The following is a 17527-nucleotide window of genomic DNA, read 5'->3' as shown; positions in this document are numbered from 1 at the left end:
TCTCTCATGGATTGGTAACTGGTTAAAAGATAGGAAACAAAGGGTAGGAATAAATGGTGAGTTTTCAGAATGAATAGAGGCAAATAGTGGTGTCCCACAGAGGTCTGTACTGGGCCTAGTCCTATTCAACATATTCATAAATGATCTGGGAGAAGTGGTAAACAGTGAGGTGGCAAAATTTGCAGATGATACAAAACTACTCAAGACAGTTAAGTCCCAGGCAGACTGTGAAGACCTACAAAAGGATCTCTCAAAACTAGGTGACTGGGCAACAAAATGGCAGATGAAATTCAGTGTTGATAAATGCAAAGTATTGCACATTGGAAAACATAATCCCAACTAGTCATATAAAATGAGGGGGTCTAAATTAGCTGTTACCAAGATCTCAAGAAAGAGATCTTGGAGTCATTGTGGATAGTTCTCTGAAAACATCCACTCAATGTGCTGCGGCAGTCAAAAAAGTGAACAGAATGTTGGGAATCATTAAGAAAGGGATAGATAATAAGACAGAAAATATCATATTGCCTCTATATAAATCCATTGCATGCCCACATTTTGAATACTGCGTGCAGATGTGTTCGCCCCATCTCAAAAAAGATATATTGGACTTGGAAAAGGTTCAGAAAAGGGCAACAAAAATGATTAGGGGTATGGAACAGCTGCTGTATGAGAAGAGATTAATACGACTGGGACTTTTCAGCTTGGAAAAAAGACAACTGGATGGGGCGGGGAGGGGGAGAATATGATAGAGGTCTGTAAAATCATGACTGGTCTGGAGAAAGTAAATAAGGAAGTATTATTTACTCCTTCTCGTAACACAAGAACTAGGGGCTACCAAATGAAATTAATAGGTTTAAAACAGCAGGTTTAAAACAAACAAAAGGAAGTAGTTTTCACACAATGCACAGTCAACCTGTGGAACTCCTTGCCAGAGGATGTTGTGAAGACCAAGAGTATAACAGAGTTCAAAAAAGAACTAGATAAATTCATGAAGGATAGGTCCATCAATGGCTATTGTCCAGGATGGGCAGGAATGGTGTCCCTAGCCTCTGTTTGCCAGAAGCTGGAAATGGGTGACAGGGGATGGATCACTTGATGATTACCTGTTCTGTTCATTCCCTCTGGGGCACCTATTATTGGCCACTATCAGAAGACAGGCTACTGGGCTAGCTGGACCTTTGGTCTGACCCAGTATGGCCTTTCTTATGTTCTTATGTCTTTCCATGCAAAGATCACCCTGTGCACCCTTCAGGGGCCCTGATTCAGCAAGGGACTTAAACACCTGCCTAATTTTAAGCAGGAGAGTTCTCCCATTGACTTCAGTGCAGGAGTCGGCATCATGTCTGTACACGGACACACATGTCCCTAGTAAAAATGTTGAGGTCCATGGGGGGCGCTCACCTCGGGCAGCTCCCCGCAAGCAGCTCCCCATCCCTGCTGTTGCTGGCAGAGGTGCAGCCAGCCAGCTCTGCATGCTGCCTCCGTCCCGACTCCCGAGCACTGACTACTCGAATCCCAACCCATTGGCTGGGAACCACAGCCAATGGGGGCTGCGGGGGCAGTGCCTGTGGACAGGGCAGAGCGCAGAGCCGCCTGGCCATGCCTCCAGGTAAGAGCTGAAGGGAGGACATGCCGCTGCTTCTGGGAGTTGCTTGAGGTAAGCGCTGCCCAGAGCCTGCATACACTGCCCGACGCCCCACCCCATTGCCCCAGCCCTGATCCCCCTCCCACCCTCCAAACCCCTTGGTCCCAGCCCAGAACACCCTCCTGAGCCTCAAACCCCTCAGCCCCACCCCAGAGCCTGCACCTGCAACTGGAACCCTCACTCCCCTGTACTCCAACCCCCTTCCCCCGCCTGGAGCCCCCTCTCGTACCCTGAACCCCTCATTTCTGGCCCCACCCCAGAACCCACACCCCCAGCCCAGAGCCCTTGCCCCCCCCACACCCCAAATCCCTCATCCCCGGCCCCACACCAAAGCCTGCACCCCCAGCTGGAGCCCTCACCCCACCCCTGCATCCCAACCCCCTGCTCCAGCCTGGAGCCCCCTCCCATACCCTGAACCCCTCATTTCTGGCCCCACCCCAGAACCCACACCCCCAGCCCAGAGCTCTTGCCCCCCCCACACACCCCAACCCCTGCCTCAGCCCAGAGCTCCCTCCTGCCCCCCGCCAATGTCCATCACTAAGTCCGGTAATTTTGTCAAGTGTCCATCACGCAACATAGTGGTGCTGACCCCTGCTTCAGTGAGTCTATTAATGTGCTTCAGATTGGACATATGTTTAAGTACCTTCCTAAATCAGGGTTCAGATATCTGCCAGGAGCAAAATTAGAAATCAGTGTAACGCAGAGATCGTTCTATTTGTTGTGTAGCTTTGAAAATCTTGGCCTGTCTGACTGACATCTCCTTGTGGATGCCTCGCCATCAACTCACGCTCAACGTGGCTAAAACAGAGCTCTTCATTGTCACACGCCCCATGCCCTCCTTCCTCATCAGCATGGACAACACCGCTGTCCTGCCTGTCACTCAGGCCTGTAACCTTGGCATCATCTATGACTCAGACCTGCCTACATTTAAATCTTGCCAATTCTCTCTGCATAACATCTCTGCGACGTGGCCTTGCGTCTTGTTTACTGCAGTATTCTTCTCTCCGGCCTTGACAAAAGCAGGCTTGCCCCGCTCACGTCCATTCAGAACGCTGCTGAACAGAGCCAGTTCCTAGGCTGGCTCGCTCCTGCTTTCAACCAGCCCGTGATCCCTCCAGCCCCTGCTTGTTACATTTTCAAACAAGCCTCTTTGTGCTGTTGCCCAGGCTGCCCCTCGCTCCTGGGACTAACGCCCGTAAACATCTCCAGAGCGACCTCATTATCCACCTTTAAACCCTCCTCTGCCTGGATGCCTACAAAACACTTGACACCGGTGTGGTGACTGGTGGGTGTGTTGCTTTCCTGCTCCTGTTTTGGTTCCTGGCTCCTGCTCCCTGAACTCAGTGTGATGGTTCCTGTTCAAGCTGGCGGATGGGTGCGCTAGGGTGTCACTCCGGGCCCGTGGCTACATATCAGCCATTTGGACCGTGACCATGTTTTGGTCAGACTGTTGCTGACCTGCCCCGTTCAGGGTTAGTACATGTTTTGATTCACAGCCTACCTGAATTATCAGTCCTCACCCTCAAAGGAAACCTGCACAACACTTTCAAAAGATGAATTGAAGCTCCCAGGCTCATAACTTTGCTAGACACTGAAAATCATGCACTGAATAGAAACACTGGATTTATGGCTGATTACAACAATCTGCAACCCACTAACAATTCCCTCCCTCCCCCGCTTCCTTCGCCTTGAATGGTCCCTTAGAATATATGCTACTTACTTACGCTAAATAATCCATTCCCCCTTGTATTGAGCTGTGAGGCTGGGAATACCTTTCCCAGACCTGAAGAAGAGCCCTGTGTAGCTCGAAAGCTTCTCTCTCTCACCAACAGAAATTGGTTCAATAAAAGATATCACCTTACCCACCTTGTTTCTTGAACCTACCTGCATGTCTTGCTTTGGGTTTCCTGTGGTTTTGGGTTGCTGTTCTGGGGTCCATCAGAGTGTAATGAACAGTTAGGTTGCTAGTGGGCTGAGACCACTGTCCCTACTGGTGTTGTTGCATTCTTTTCTTGTACGACCCTGGCTGTCTGTATCCGTCCATCGTCTCTTGTCTCATACTGAAACTGGTTCCTGCCCCAAAGAGCTTCCATCTTTTTGCTCTATGTTTGTACTGTCCCTAGGACAATGGGATCCTGGTCCAAACCTGAAGCTCCTAAACCTTACAGTAACACAACTCATAATTAATACCTATGACAGAACATCTCTTTCCAAATCTGGTGCCAGCGTTTGCCTCATGGCTGTGAGGAGATGTCTCGTCTAGAGACCAGATTTCCTTGGCATCCCACCGTTTTCTCCATCAGCGGCAAAATTCTTTTCTTTTTGGAAAGGATTATTGCATGGGAATGTTGACACTGTTTGGGAATGCTTTCTCCTCCCACCTTTGGGATGGGAGTCCTTTGCAGGTCGGGCATGTTAGTAAATGGAGTGTTTGTTTTAGTGATTATATGGGAAGGTGGTGATTTTGCAATAGGAGCATTTTACACAACAAAATATCAACAAATAATTCCACGGCTTGTTGGTATGAGGCTAAAATGCCAGATTCCCCCATTAAGTTTCGTTCCAAACGGTTCATTAAAGATCCATAGTTATTTCACAGCAGTGGAGAGTCAGAGATGTGAAAGCCCGAAGGGACTGTCCAGAACATCCACTTGGATCTCCTGCCCAGCACGGGGCAGAGAACCTCACCCAGCAATCGCTGCAGCCAGCCGCTAACTTATGGCTGAGCTAGAGCAGACCTTTTCAAAACAGACATCCAACTATTGCGAGCCGTGGTTGTGAAAACAGTTTAGACCTGTGCAATGATGTTATTGCCTTTTTTTTTAAAGCTTGGCTGGAGTCATTACCACGAGGCTCCATAAATCATGGAGCAGCAATAAACTGTGAAGTGGGACTGGGTTTGTCTGAACTGTTCTTGCCTGGTTCAAATCTTATCTATCGCTCCAGGGTAGGGAGATAGCAAGGGATCATGCTGCTTTATCCCTCCTGGTGTTTCTAGCTCTGTCCTCAGGGTTCCAGGCACTTGTTTGTCGGTTACATGTTACAGCTGGGTGAGGTTTCTCTGGCAGGTTGGTTTTCCTCACAATGCTGGTGATGACAAACAGGCCAGTGAGCATGTTATGACCGGCCACCCCTGTGTCGGTGTCTCACACACCAGGAGTTCTCACGGTGCTTGACAGTTGAATTCCCCAACATCTGGTCCATCCCCTGCCTCTCCGAGGGGTTTGTGACACCATTCCCTGTGAGCTCTGGTGTGATCTAGTGCACTCGTGGATCCACCCTTGCAGTCACGGTGCAAACTCGATACTTCCCATCTTCTCACTGGCGAACACCACCTCTTTCCAGTGGTGTACCGAGTAGCTTCTAGCACTACACAGGCATTTAAGGGCCATATTCCCATATTCAGACTCCTGCTTACGGCATGCCAACTGTGAGCCAGGATTCTAATGGGGTATCAGGCTCTGCACATGTTACACCCAGCAGGCCAGAGGAGTTGATGTTATTTACTGTATGTCACTGCTGACACTCAGAGTATGTGGCCTCTCCTTGCCCTCCCCCGGGGCACACGTCTCGTGCAAGCCTGGAACGTGTCAGGGAGCGCTCACTCAACTAGTGTGCTCCCTAGGGGGAGTAAGGGGGGCCCAATCTAGCCCAGAGGATTTCTAGCCTTTCCGAAGACACCAGGCCCTCTGTTTTCGGGGTGCTGGCCTTCTTATTTTGCAAAATGCTGGGCCCAATTCAGACCTGGTGTAAGCAGTTGCAAGTCCACGGAAGTCAGTGGGGTTGCACCAGCTTACCCCAGTTCTGTATTTGGCCTATTGACTACAAGCTGCTGGAGGCAGAACATGATACCATGCATGCTCGTTTTTGAAAGACGTACAGTACAAAACCCGGACGGATGGCCTCTGGAAGGGAGAAAGCTGCCATCACATCTCACTCAGAAGTTAGCCAAAGCACCGGGGACTCCTAGCTTAACAAAGCCTCCGTGTGTGTGTGTGTTTCGGTGCCCTAGTGACATGTGGTGCATAGTGTGCTTGTGTTCCCATGAATGCCGTGGGTGGGAGAGGGGTCAGGGGGACAGCCCTGGGGACTTCAGCACTCTAGTTAGTCACAAAACAGAGACAGCCCAGACATCTTGCCCTCCAAGAGCGGGGGCCCCTCTCCAGGTCTGTCCAGTTCTTTGCCTTTCTGCTAGAACTTCCAGCAAAGGGGCCAAGAGGCGGACGTTTTTGTGACTTGGTCACCAAACTGATGGCATGTGGGCCCATGAACCTAGGCAATGCCTTTCGCTCGCTACTGAAAGGGGGTTGACTTTCAACCGATGACCTCCCAGATAAACGGCTCCATATCCCATGCGCCAGCCTGTCCGCCCGTCTTTGCATTGCATGGATCGTTCCTGCAGGAGGTGGGTAAATGTTGTATAAAGAAAGGCTGTCTGTGATCATGTCTTACGCTCACCTAGCATCTGAGTCTCCAGAGTGCACACAGCACTATTACCTGCTATTACATCCCATGGGGATGAGGAGAGAAAGTGCCAGGCAGGGCCAGCTGTGTTAGGGGCATGCTATGGGGCAAACACAGCAGCTCCTCAGAACAGGGGCGACGCACTCTCGCAGATAACATGGGGTCCGGGAGACATCTCCTGCGCCCTAGAACACACCTCCCTGGGCAAGGTGTGCAGGCTGGTGTGCTAGCCAAGTGCATCTCTTTGCACGCTCCTGCAAGAGAGCCTACACACTGCTGTTTGTGGGGAGGAAGGCCCCTCCCACCCTGAGCCCCAGTTCAGCAGACAGCAAGGTGGGACCCTGTCTTTCCACAATGATAACATGAGAGACCGTTGCAAAACACTCTGCCAGTCCACACGGGTGGGAGGGGCATTTCCTTACTCTGGAGCAATGGGTTGAATATCTTCTTTCAACTCAGCAGCCATGTTAGTCTGTATTCGCAAAAAGAAAAGGAGGACTTGTGGCACCTTAGAGACTAACCAATTTATCTGAGCATAAGCTTTCATGAGCTGCAGCTCACTTCACTGTATGCATCCCATGAAGTGAGCTGTAGCTCACGAAAGCTTAAGCTCAAATAAATTGGTTAGTCTCTAAGGTGCCCCAAGTCCTCCTGTTCTTCTTTCAACTTGTTGCCGCTCTGGGAGCCAGGCTGGGCAGCACAAGGGTTCAGCACACTATCGCTGCACAGTCATACCCACATGCCGAGAGGGGCAAACGTATCCCTGGTGTCAGGGGGTGGAACTCCGCTAACTTGAAGGTGATTATAAAAATGAGATGTTAGAGCATGGAAAAGCTGACGTTTCTCCTGGGCATGTATGGATAGGTGTGTCAAGACAAAAAGCATGCCCGCTAGCTAAGGGAGCCTCATCATTTGCCACAGTTTGCATTTGATTCCCTCCGAGCACATATATAAGGGTAGGTGGACGGTATGTGTTGAGAACAACGTAAACAGGCGACTCTTTCTGTTTTACACTAAGCGGGGGGCTTGATTCCTCCAGAGAAATGCTGAGCACAATCTGGGTGTGTCACATTCCCCGCAGACCCGAGGCCCGTTGCCAGCACACATTCAGCACTGGTGCAGTGTTAGATGAGCCAGATTCCCAGAGGGCTGGGTTTAAACAGTGTGGCCTGCTCTGCGGTGAAGTCAAAGATCGCTTTCCCTGCTGACTCAGCTGAGCGGCCGTGTCTCAGCTTCTGACACTGAGGTGTGTGCTGAATTACATAGTGCTCGGGAGGTAATTCTTCTGACCTATTTCCCCCCCTTCTTTAATCGTCTATAGTCCAGAATTTCAGTGCCGCTGCCTTTCTGCCAGGGAGATTTCTTTGAGTTCAGACAAATGCTTCTAATAAGAATGTAAGTGAAACTCTAAACCTGGGTGCCTACAGCTAAGCTCCTAAATCGACTGACTTCGGGGGGAGTTGCCGGGGCTCGGCAGCGCTGAAAATCAGGACCATTTTATTGAGAAGCCTAATTATGGATATAGGAACCTAAGTTAGGTGAGTAGCTTTCATTCTTAGGTTTTGTCTGTGCTAGCCTTTTTTCATCAAAGTGTCCCACCCCTGCTACCAGTTCAGCAGCGACCCCAGATGTTTTTCAGCCACTGGTTTGGGACGCGCTGTGTGGTTTCAGGCAGTCTAGGTGCTTCAGCGCTGATGCTTGGGTCACTAAATCCAGTGTCCCTCAACGCCTGGTCCGTGGACTGGCACTGCTCGCTGCGGTTTCCCTGACACTGCTTAGGAAAGCAGCAATCTGGTCCCTGGTCTCAGAAAGGCAGAGAAACACTGCACTGACTAAACCACCCCTTCTAGCAGTGGCCTTCCCCATCTGTGTGAAGGCTGCAAGACACCCTGCTGTCCCTGCTGGAGGAGTGCAGGGTGGGGCATGGCAGGGGTGCAGGAGGTCGAGGAGCACTTGGAAGACTTGAGAAATCTCTTCCCCACTCTGGGAAGCCCTGTGGAGGGGAAGGGGGCCCAGGGGAAGGGCTCTAGGACTTGGCTTGTGTACAGCGTGTGGCCCTGGGCTGGGCAGGGGAAGTGTCAAGGGTGCAAAATGACTCCGTCTTTGCTCGCATTGGTCTGGGGACAGCTTGGTGCCGGTGTGCTTCAGCAGTAAGCAGACCATGCTAGGGGGAGGGAGAATCTGCTGGGGGCTGGGCGGGCAGAGCCCCTTTCTGAGTGAGGGAAGGCTCTGATGGGGGGTGGGAGGAAAGCACTGAGTGGTTCGTATGTGGCACCAGTGCTGCCCTGCTATCAGCTCTGCTGGGAGCCACTTTTCGGCCCACGGTGGCTGGATCAACAGCTGTTGCCGGAGGATAAATGTAGAGTCAAGTGATTCCCTCGGGGCTGTTTCCTTGCTGAAGGGCTCCAGCCTTGTGAAGAAAGCGGGCTCTCTCCCTGTGTGAGAGCAAATGTGTGAATCCTGGGGAGGGACAGTTGCTTGGATCTTCCAGGGGTCTCTCCTAGGGACAAAGGAATCGCTGGGGAAGGCAGGTCCGGCTGGAGCATAGAAGCTAAAGGGCTGGGGGTCTCTGACCAGCACCATCTGGAAACAAAGTCACCTGGGCGCTTCCTGGTGACGCTGGGGCTAAATGCTAATAATTCCAGCAGCATGTCATGGAGATGGCCCCTGCTGCAGGCTCTCCCCCACGCGAGCAGCAGCTGAGCGGAGGCCCGGCAGGGCCCTGGGGGTTACTACTGTGATTTCAGTTAATATTTCACTTGGGGCTGTTTGTTTTAACCTCCCAGGGCAGGTGTGTAAATGCAGACAGCAAAAGGACCCTCATCTCTGTCTGTGGGCTGCTGCTCAGAGGCAGGACAGGGGCAGTCCCAGAGCCTGCACTTATCAGGCTTCGGCTGCATTCCTTGGACCTTAATGTTTTCAGTTGTCTCCTGTGACGGCCAGGTTCAAGGTTCTTAAATCCACCCTTTCCCCACGCCCTCACAAATAGCTGGGGCTTTGCAACAGGTGCAGCCCTGAGAGCACTCATCATTAGCTGGGAATGTTTGCCCTCCCTTCAGGTGTTTGCCAGCTCCGCTGTTCGGCTTTGCAACTTGAAATCTTTTGAGAGGGAAGAAAGGGCTAAACAAGTGAGTGGCAAAGCAAGGCTTGAGGGGCTCAGAGCCTCATACAGGCCAAGTTTTACAACACACCACTCCTGTTTTCCTCCTGCCCAACCCAGGATGCTGCTGTTAGGGAGAAGAGGTGCTGCAGAGAACTGAGTGGGCCTGGAGTACAGCTACCGCTCAGCCCCCTCTCGCTGGAGGGTGTCCTGTATCTTCCACCCCAGCCTGTATTAACAACAAGAGAAGCTAATAAATCACCTGCTTTGCGGCCACGGAGCGAGGAGACCTTCTGATGCAGGCTCCCTCAGTCTCTCCTGTTGAAGCTGTTCCACTTTGGCTAAATGACTGAATAGGGACAGGATCCTGGGTCTCCCACCTGCCAGGTGAACGCTCTAACCACAGGCTACAAAGTCATTCTCTCTCTCTCTGGCCTAGCAATTAGCACACTTTCCGGAGAGGATTTGAACTGGGGTCTCCCACCTTTCTCCCCTGAAGGCAGCAGGGATATTGACCCTGGGTCTCCCCCATGCTGGGTGAGTGCTCTAACTACTGGGCTGACAGTCCTAAGGGAGGTACCACCAACCCCTCCATGTATGAGACCCACCAGCCCTGAGAACCAGGCACTACCCGGCTAGACAACCATGAATGCTAGGGATCAGTGTGGGTAAGGAAGGAGAACATGACACTGCTGCCAACCCCCACTGGTCTGCCCAGTTCAGCACTTGCCTACGTGTCCTGCCCCATGGAATGTGGCCCTGGGAGACGTTACTCACTAAGCTGACGATTGTGTTTTCATTTCTTTCTCAGAAACATTCCTGACGTTTTAATTAGAACTTGACAGGGGCAAAGAAAGGCCCGGGGCTCCCTTTCCCCTGTGCTTCCTTACAAGGAAAGCTGATTAAAGCATTGAGCAGCCAGCCAGCTGAGACATCAGAGAAACCTTCTCCAGGGGCAGGCAGCACATGTCGTTTTGTAGCGCTCTGGTCTGGCCGGGGCTGTGGAAAGGAGGAACGAGGAGCCCCAAGATTAGCCTGGTGCAGAAAGCACAATTCCAACTGGGAATTATTACTGCCAGTTACTGTTGGAACTGGCCTAGTTCCCAATGCTCCAAGCAGGATCAGGGCCCTGCACGTACACCTAGTGAGAGACAGTCCCTCCTGTCCTGAAGTACTCATAGCTCTGGAGAGGGAGGGGGAGCAGGGCAGGCCTTACGGTCTGTCACTGCAGAGGCACCTATCTACGCTCATGGGCATCTGACTTGCGTTTAAAGCCCTGCCTAATGTGAGCTAGAGATGGGCGGGTGGCTGGAGGGGAGACAGTCAAGGCATCCCTTGAGCTCACACAGCAGCGAAGACAAGCCCTGAAAAGCAACATGACCGTGGTGAGGACGAGTCCCCACCTCGCTGGTTGCATTGCTTTGTGTCCCAAGCCAGGGGACATCTGAAGGGATGGGGAGAAGGAAACAATCACTCTGTCCAGGCTGTAATGTGCAGCATATCCACGTTCCACACTCTTCTCTACTGCTTTATCTTTGAAAATAAATACACAGGCGGCAGGATATGCTGCCGTTCCCAGCCTAAGCATCCGGAGCTGGCTGAGTTCTTGTGGCCTTGGGGGCTCAGCTGTCCTCCCTTACCAAACCCCTTGCTGCCCTCTGAAGCTGTTTAAAGATCTTTCAGGCCATTTGGAAATGGTCTTTCCAGAATCTGGAGCATGTCAGAGCCACACGCCAGCAGTCAGGCGAGCAAAAGGAGGCAGCTGAAAGGCAGAGACAACCCCCTCCCTCGGAAAAAGGCCATTAGCTGCCCTCCTCACACAGGGATGCGAAGGGGGTGTTGGATTTCTTTTGCTCTGCTCCTGCTGGGTCCCGGGCACTTCCCCTCTGAGATCTGTAGGTGCTGTGGTACGTGCATCTCAGGTGTTGTCCTCAGTGTGAAAACTTCTCGCCCCACCTGGTGACCAGCTGGTCTGGCTAGCAGCATCTCCCGGGAGCAGGGCTCTCCTCTGGTTTTGCACTGGAAGGCCGGCTGTGCCCCTTGCAGGCTGGGCTCATGTATGATGTGCGGGGCAGAGATGGGATGTTCATTATTTAGATGATCTGCCTCCATATAATAGAGGGCTGGGTCCCGGTATTGTTTGTGGGCCACTCACACCCCCAGCCTGTTGGAGGGCTAGCCTGGCAGGCCGTACCGCTCATGCTAAATGCAATGGCCTTGCTCCCCTCCCCCGGACTCTGGAAGGACCCCTGTATCCTCCTGTCAGGAGGTGGGATTTCTGCCCCCTGCAGGAAGGGACCTGGGACTTGTGCCCAGAGCTGCTGGACCTCAGGTCCTCCCCTGGCTGTGAGCCATGACCCACAACCCGGGGCTCCACAGGAGTGGCGCTGTCAGTTATCAATTGCTGTCAGTTTTTCTGCAGGGCTGGTGAGGGAAGGCAGCACAAGCCCATCACCCTGGCTTCCCCCCACCCCACCCCAGAGCCTGGGCCATGCCAAGGGGTGCCAGGAGGAGCCTGGAGCAGAACGTATCCATTCTGGTGCTGGGCTGGGCTGCTGCCTCAGTTTCCCTTCTTTCCCCAGTCAATCAGCCCTTATCCTGCTGGCATCCTGTCACTAACTTTCCCCTTTCTGGGAGTCTGCTGCATTGGCACAGCTCACATCTTCTCCCAGCCTTCCTAGGTGGCTCACACCTCTGTCCTGCCCCTGCCGCAGCTTTCCTCCTCGCCAGGGCTCTGTCCCTAGGTATTTTGGAGAGTTTCTTAGCCTAGGCCATCTCCCTTCCTATTCATCTCACTCTTTAATCGCTTGCTCACTCCCAGGTCCATGTTCCCTAGAATCTCTCCCCGGACTGAACTCATCCTGCGCCTGGTTAGTCCCAGGTGCCCCATCCCACGGCCTTGTCTTCATTCCCTGCACCCAGGGAGGAGGGCTAAGCCCCCATCAAAGGGCCAGCTCCCCCTGTGACAGAGCCCAGGAAAGGGTGGGAACCCGGAGATAAAACATTCACACGCCTGTTCTCCTTCAGTCCCTCTCCCGCCCCGCCTGCAGCAAGCAGTGGGGCTCACCGTGACTGCTCTTCCCTGGGTGGCTGTTCTGGGAGAAGTGGTCCCGAAGGTTCCTGCTTCCCCGCCTCACACGGTGCTGACATTCAACCCCCAATATTCCCTTTGAAGTCTGCCTGCAGTGTTAAAAACAACTCGCCTTCAAAGGAGGTGCGGCTGGGGGAGGGCTTGGTTCAAAGAAGCGTGGCTCTCTCACGCACCCGCTGCAAACCTTTCCAGCCAAACTGAAGCGGAGGCACTTGTGAAAGGTATTCTCCGGGGTGGGCTGTGGGAGAAACTAGCCTTTGAACCAGAGTGCTGCCGTAAGGCCAGACAACAGCCAGCGTCTAAGCTGGGACCTGGGCCCCAGCTCTGGGCCCCTCTTGCCTGGCTGGAGCAGAGGAAACTCTCTGGAACATGGCCGTGTTCTGCGGGTCCGTTCCCAGCCAGTGATGCAGGGATTGGCTCTCTCTTGGCCACGGGCCATGGCTTCTTCCAGTTTTCCTGCTTTGTTTTTAGCAATTGGCGAGGAGCTCTTTAGGAGGCAGGAAACCTCGGTCAGTTCCAGGCACGGCTGGGAGCGGAGGCTGCTAGAGAAGCACAAAGAGATGGGAAGAGAGCAAAGACCTATGTCCTGTTTGACTCTCTGATGCTCTTGAGGCATATTTTAGCCTCTCCTTGAAGGCTCATTGATGTAGGAAATTCACGTAGGAAAATAATGTCGGGTTTAGACCACCGCCTGTCATGCTGACCACTGTGTCCCATTGTCTACTTGGAGTCCCCCAGCTGTATGGCAGTAGCCAGCTGTTGTCTCTTGTCTGACACCAAGATTGTAAACTGGATGTGGGAGGGCCATCTTTTTATTCCATGTTTGTGCAGCACTGAGCACAATGGACTCCTGGTCCATGGCCCGGGCTCCTACCTGCTGTGGTGCTAATAAACAGCTGTGCCCTCGCTAGCCAGAGGCCGACAGGAGTGTTCTAACGAGCGGGCCGTTCACGGGGCAACAGCAGGGGGCCCCGGGGGCCCATGGCACGGTTGGGAAATGAGTTTCCTCGGTTTACAAGTTGCATCTGGCCATTCCCTAAGAGTACAGACAGGGTTACGCCAAAGCATGTGGTACAGTAACAGTCACCGTAACCATCATGGATACAGGAAATAAACTAACCGAATTCCGCAGCCCAGTGGAACCCTCCCTCCCTCCCCGGGCGAGGCCCATGTGGGTAGAAGGCCTTGCTGTATGCCCAGAAAGACAATTGATTTGGACTGTGTAGGCCTCTGGGAGGAATGAACGGCAAAGCCGAGGCATTACAATCTGGGGGCTGCCAGCTGGTCCCTAGTGGCGATAAAAGGAGTTGCTCATACAGATGACAGGGGCAGGGAAGGAGCGGAAGGTTATGGTACTAGGGAACCGGGCTGTGGTGCCATGGAAAAGATGGGGCTGGAGGAGATAGGGGAATCCCTCCCTCCATTTCCATCGCCGGAGTTATGGTGAGTGAGCTCCTCCCCATCCCTCCTCCCCACCTGAATCTCCCAAGGTTGTATGGTGACAGGTTGGATACTGAAGCTTGGTGGGATTGGAGGTGTGTTACGTTACCCAAGGTTAGGATGCTTTAAGGGCATGAGAACCCAACCTCTCTGGGGAAATGTCCCAGATGAGTGCTGCCAAACCCTGGGAATTCCGGAAAGCGAGAGGTCACCAGACAGGAAATTAACATTTACTGTCTTGTTGGAAAAGTCCCTTTTCCTGTTAGGGGACTGGGGATCCCAGTGCAGGGCCTAATGACCCTCCATGAGATAGGGTAAGAGAATGCAGCTTGTTCTTCAAGACGTGTATTGCACATGTTGGAGAAACTCTTGGATCACCCACCGGTCTGCTGACTTGGCCCTTTCTGGGACAGAAGGCCCAGGTCTGTCTTCAGAGCCCAGGAGCCACTCCCATTCCGCTGCTTGTGGATTCAAAGCTCCCATGTGTCTCAGACTAGGGTGGATTGGCTCCCGCCATAGGATATCCTTCACATTGGCACACGCTCTGCCTCTTCCCTGCTCTCTCAGACAGGGCAATCCAGAGACCTTGCATCTTAGCAGGGTGCCCTTGCTTGAAGACGCGTTTTATCCTTGCTGAGTGAAATACCCTGCATGCGGAAGTGTTTCAGATCCGTTCTGTGAACAGCACACTTGATGCTCGTCGTGGCTGTTCCCTTCTGCTTGTCAGCCAGCCCAGGCGGTGAGCTCCCCGCAGAAAGTGTGGGGGGCGCTCCGCGTCTCAGACAGGCTTGGGTCTCAGCACCCCTAGTGCTTGTCAGACTCTGCCCAGCTTGGCGACTTTCCAGGGTCTGCTTTCTCGGGAGGAGAGCTGTCCCCTGAGACGTGCCCCGTGGAGCCTGCTGGCGGCTTTCCAAAGAAATCAGGATGGGAGTGATTCCTGGGCCCTACCCCCCTTCCTGAGAAAGGCGAGCCCCAGAGTCACAGGAAAACATGCCCCTAGAGATGAAGGGACGGAAGGAAACGCTGGGGAAGTGCAGTTAATAGTGACCCAGTATGTCCCAGGCTAAGCACGTGTCCACACCAGGAGACATAGCTACTTGTCTCAGTTCTGCATGGGAGAATGGTGCCGTTTGAGATTTCAGAGTTAATCACACAGACGTGCTGAGCAATTGCGTATTCCAAACAAGCCGGGGAGAGCTTCTGGGAGCTACCCCCCATGTTGCTTACGAAGCTTTTGGAGTGCAGTTGGATTGCACTCCTCTACCTGCCGGCTTGGTAACATCTGTATCCGGGAGCAAGTCTCTGCTGTGGCAGCCTCCCCTGTCCCAGGCAGACTGGCTGTCCTGCAGAGCAAACCCGTGAGCAGGTGGACATAGGAGTGTTAGGAACTAGCATACGACCCGATCTTTAAAGTTGGCAGGAGCAGGCACAGAAGGGGCAAGGGCTGCAGCATCCATCAAGCTCCTTCTCAGGCATCCTCACCAGTAGTAACAGTTCTGCCGGGACTTCAGATCATGCTACTGACTGTCCCTGCACCACTCCCTAGAAGGCCTGGTGGCTACACAGGGCTTCCTGCGGTCACAGATGGGCCTACGCAGTCTGGTGGAGAGGTGTGAGAAGGGAAGAACCCAGCTTAACTCTCAGATCCCAAGTTGTGCTGGTGGTAAAGAAAACCATCGTTTTACTTGTTAGTTGGAGACACTGGCACAGAAGAAATAGCTCAGATACACGAGGGACGGGTGACTGTGAAAACTAGCCAGCTACATCCCCACAACGGCGTTTTCACAGCGTCACACTGCGGAGTAGTTCCCTGGATGAAAGGCCCCAGGGGGTCACCGCCTGCGTGCAGAGCGGAGCCCCAGGAGCAAGTGATGCAGGGGGAGGATAAGCGAGAGGGGAGGATGCGTGCTATTTCACAGCGTTCGGACGCAAGGAAGCGTAAAGCCTGTGCGGTGCAGAAGCGTCACTGCCAGTAGCCGTGTGCGAAGGAGCAGCCTAGCACTGCCATCTATGTGTCCAGCATGCTCATGCGTTAGAAGTTGGTTTAGTGGCCCGGGTTGCTGGATTCCCAGCTCCACTGTTAGTCAGTCGCGAACCTCTTGCAGCTCTACCTCTTGGCGAGTGTTGTTTCCCTAAGAATGTGGTTCTACGTCTTTGTAGATCCCCGCTCTTTGATGTGGTGTGCAGCTTCATTGGAGACGAGCGCATGGGTGCTGTTTTTAAAGGGCTGAGCAAGTCCTTGCCTTTTCCCCTTTTGCTTGCCCGGGAGTACTAAGCAACCCTTGTAGCTACGGCTCCTTCACCTCCTGGTGTGTTCAGGAGCAAACAAGTGAGGACAGGGCCGTGCATAAGTTGTTTGGAATGATTTTCCTTTCTTCTTTATGTTTAATTCTGAGCAAGAATGAGGAAACTGGAGAACTGGGCTCTGAAAAACTAGCAGCTTTGAACACAAATATTTATTCCGAATCCAAAGCCTTCGCCCCCTCACACACCCCTGGTAGCTCAGGGTGTTGCACAAACTTTCAGGAGTTTAGAGCCAAAGTGAGCTCGGCTTCCTCCTGGGAGTAAAACCAACAGGCTCAGAGCCTTAGTCTCACAACAACCCCATCCAGCAGGTCCCTATGACTGTCCCTGTTGTAAAGGTGAGGAAACTCAGGGACAGAAGGTCCAAGTCACCATTGCCTTGGACTTTGTGCATTTATGCCAGTGACAGGTAGGCATGGAAGTGTAGCATTTCACACCACTTTACACTGGTATAAGTGACTGCACTAGGCCCAGGGCACCGGTGGATTGGGCCTGAGTCCAATATCATTCACGTCAGTTTTATGCCAGCGATCTCAGTGGCCTCGCTCCCGGTTAGACAAGTGTATGTGAGATTAGGAGCAGAGACTTGGAGCGCCTTGGTCAACACCATAGGAGAAGCGTGTGGCAGAGCATGTCTGTGAACTAGGACGAGCCGCGTTGGCCCAGACACTTCTCCCTGTGCTAGGAACCCCTGACTGTCATCACTCAGTTGGCAACATTTGGTACAATTTGCCGTTTCCAGAGAGCTTTGCCACTATCCTGAGGGAAAACGCTTTTCACTTGTCACTTGAAATGAAGACATGCCATGTTGCTTTGCCCCCCTTTCTCTGCTGGCGAGAATTGTTCACAGCACTCCATCACGGAGGGGGGCAGGAGAAACAGACCCCACTGGTGCCTCTGAATAGGAATGCAGCAAGGAGCAAATAAACATCTTCAAAGCAAACACTGCTTCATCTGCACAAGCAACAGCGACCCCCCTCCCCACACGCTGTTACCTGGGAACTTCCGGGTGTGTTCGTGGTGCTGCTCAGACCTTGACAAGGACGCATTTGCAACCTGACCCTTCAAGTTCCCCTCCCCTCGACACAGATGGATGGTCACTTGAAAGCTAATTTTATTTCAGAATTATGCTGTGTTCATAAAAAAGTGACTCAATAATTCCTGAGTCCTCAGTAAGGGGGAGGAGAGGGTCCCATGCCCTGCTCATCAGCAAAGCTGCCCTGAAACACTCTTTGCACCTGACAAAACTGGCGTGAGCTCCTTGCTGGGCAGCTTGAAAGTGAAGAGCGGGAGAGATGTAATCAGCACGCCAGGGAGAGCCTGGCTGCTAGACAACTCCATTGTTAGTCTGCCATTCACATCGCTAGCTGGGAACAGGAGCCAACCCTGCCCAGGCCCGCTCTGCTGCTGGCAAGGAAGGCTGAGGAACCATTATTGGATCATCCTGTTTCCTGAGGAAGTGAAAGAAGCAGCTTCCTCCTTG

At 52.9% G+C, this 17527-nt stretch overlaps 1 protein-coding gene across 1 annotated transcript in view; it reads left to right on the top strand.

Annotated features, from left to right (window-relative positions):
* Positions 1-7364: 7364 nt before the first annotated feature.
* PRAG1 (PEAK1 related, kinase-activating pseudokinase 1) overlaps positions 7365-17527 on the top strand; it is a 77583-nt gene continuing 67420 nt past the window's right edge. Inside the window, exon 1 of the mRNA XM_084626614.1 lies at positions 7365-7385. The gene's annotated coding sequence lies outside the window, so the exon portion shown is untranslated. The remainder of the gene's footprint in view (positions 7386-17527) is intronic.

Source organism: Lepidochelys olivacea, assembly GCF_965140295.1.
Source record: "Lepidochelys olivacea isolate rLepOli2 genome assembly, chromosome: 4".
NCBI lineage: Eukaryota > Metazoa > Chordata > Testudines > Cheloniidae > Lepidochelys > Lepidochelys olivacea.
This window is presented reverse-complemented; position numbering and strand designations above follow the sequence as displayed.